This window comes from Sturnira hondurensis, unplaced genomic scaffold, assembly GCF_014824575.4.
Source record: "Sturnira hondurensis isolate 20B ecotype Veracruz unplaced genomic scaffold, ASM1482457v3 Scaffold0001872, whole genome shotgun sequence".
Classification (NCBI taxonomy): Eukaryota; Metazoa; Chordata; class Mammalia; order Chiroptera; family Phyllostomidae; genus Sturnira; species Sturnira hondurensis.
In genome coordinates this window covers 2,698,221-2,700,780 of record NW_028074503.1, presented here as the reverse complement: position 1 = coordinate 2,700,780, position 2,560 = coordinate 2,698,221, and the positions used below count along the sequence as shown (strand labels likewise).

Genomic DNA, 2,560 nt, shown 5'->3' with positions numbered 1-2,560 from the left:
TTACATGTAGAAAATACAATAAATTTTATCAGTTCCATCTGGCTGGTGGGAGTATAGATGGCTTTTATTTTCTTTTTTTGTATTTTTCAACACATTACTAACTTTACATAATAATTAATGTTTTTAGAAAAACAAGTTTTATAAAAGAGAGTGTATTCAAGACAAAAATACAGAAAATAAAACTTTTTTCTTTTTCAGTTCAGAGTTGTTCACAATGGAGGTGTAAATCTATAAAATATGACTTGGGTTAAAATTTACAATGAAGTCACATTTCAGAGGAAATATGCTCCTAGGTTCTGGTTTGGCCTATTCATGAAAAATATTTGATGATTAGACTGGTACCCAGCTAAGTTATCTTGCATCTCAAAAAGGAATTATAACTAACTCTACCATATGTGAAACTCTGATTTGTAATCTGGGATTTGATTTTAGAAATATTTTTTTGCTGATATAAAATATTCAGTGTACTTGTCACCTTTTGTCACCCAGTATGTGTTTCTACTTCTGTCTACTTCCATGGTTTTGAGATCTTTCTGAGGTTCTCTTTCATATTCTCATTTTAGCACAGATCATGGCACTACTTCAGGACCAAATTAGGTGACCACAAGTAGGAGAATGCACTTCTCAATTTAATTTGTTGGTAAAATGGAGCTACCATGGAACTGATCTCCCAAGGTTATGTCATCTCAATGTCTCAAAAGTTATGGTTAGCTGGTTGTTGGATGTCAATACCTTTTGGTGTCCTGATACTTGCAAGCAAGAAACAATTTTTTTTCCAGGATATGGTCTAATAATAATTGATTTTACAACAGAACCCAAATAAAGTACAAAAATGTGCCATAGACTTCAACCTGAGTCTTGGCTTCTCACCTTCCAACCTGAACATGAGCTTCAGTATATGCTCCAGCTTCTCCACAAACTGCCAGACACTGGACTTCATGCAGCTGCCCGGCCACTGGGTCTGGCCAGCTAACATTGCGACCAACATCTATGTATGTGTGGAGGGCTTGGGCTCCTGGATCTCAGTTTCCCATTCCACCAGCATGTGGGGCAGCTGGGTATCCTGGAACCTGGCTACAGGGATGGCTGGAAGTCTGAAAAACACAGGGTCATCCAGAGCAAGAAGGAGACTATGCAATCCCTGAATGACCATCTGGCATCCTCCCTGAAGAGGCTGAAGAGCCTAGAGGCTGATAATCAGAGACTGGTGAACAAAATCTGGGAATACCTAGAGAAGAAGGGACCTCAGGTCAGAGACTGGGGGCATTATTTTAAGACCATCAAGGGCCTGAGGGCTCAGATCTTTGCAAATTCTACGGACAATGCCCTCCTCATTCTGCAGATTGACAATGCCCATCTTGCTGCTGATGACTTCAGAGACAACTATGAGACAGAGCTGGCCATGCACCAGTCTGTGGAGAATGACATTAATGGGCTCCGAAAGGTCATTGATGACACTAATATCACTTGGCTGCAGCTGGGACAGAGATCGAAGCTCTCAAGGAGGAGCTGCTCTTCATGAAGAAGGACCACAAGGAGGAAGTAAATGGTCTGCAAAACCAGATTGCCATCTCTGGGTTACTGTGGAGTTGGATGCCCCCAAATCTCAGGACCTCAGCAAAATTGTGGCAGACATCTGGGCTCAGTATGATGAGCTGGCTTGGAAGAACCAAGGAGAACTAGACAAGTACTAGTCCCATCTGATTGTGGAAAGCACCACAGTGGTCACCTTGCAGGCTGCTGAGATAGGTGCTGCTGAGAAGACACTCATAGAGCTGGGATGTGTGGTCCAGTCCTTGGAGACTGACCTGAACTCAGTGAATAATCTGAAGGCTAGTTTGGAGAATAGCCTGAGAGAGGTGGAGATATGCCATGCCAGGCAGGTGGAACAGCTCAATGGGATCCTACTGCACCTGGAGTCAGCACTGGCACAGCCATAGGCAGAGGGGCAGCACCAGGCCCAGAAATATGAGGCCCTCTGAACATCAAGATCAAGCTGGAGGCTGAGAGTGCCATCTACCACAGCCTACTGGAAGAAGGGGAGGACTTCGATCTTGGTGTTCTGGACAAAAGCCATTCCTTGCAAACCATCCAAATGACCATGACACGTAGGACTGTGGATGGCAAGGTGGTGTTTGATGTCAATGATACCAACGTTTTGAGGATTAAAGGCAGCAGATGTGGGACATCCCTTGGTGGGGAAGGAGGCCAAAAAAAGTTCAGAGTTCATTGAACATTAAAAAAAAAAAAGAATGTGCCATAGAGATGAGAAGGCTTGGAGGATTATGTAGACAGAGAGGTCTTTGAAGAATCAAGAAGAAGAGGATTAGGGATAGAGCATGAGTGTTCAGCTGGCCCAGGATAGAGAGGGAAAAAAAATAATGGTGACCTTTAGTAAAATGAATTATGGTTCCCTGTCTCTTCCATAGAATCAGAAAGGCCTATAGATGTGGTATCACAAAATGAAAAGTTTCAGATAAGCAGTCAACAGTTGATGCCATAAATCCTTCAAAGATGGCACCTGTAGTAAATCACAGACAGAAGGTCCAGAGACTGAATG

General features: G+C 42.9%; 1 pseudogene; it reads left to right on the top strand.

The window, feature by feature from the left end:
• Window positions 1–850: 850 nt before the first annotated feature.
• Window positions 851–2,233, top strand: LOC118980071 (keratin, type I cytoskeletal 18-like; annotated as a pseudogene).
• The last annotated feature ends 327 nt before the right edge of the window (window positions 2,234–2,560 follow it).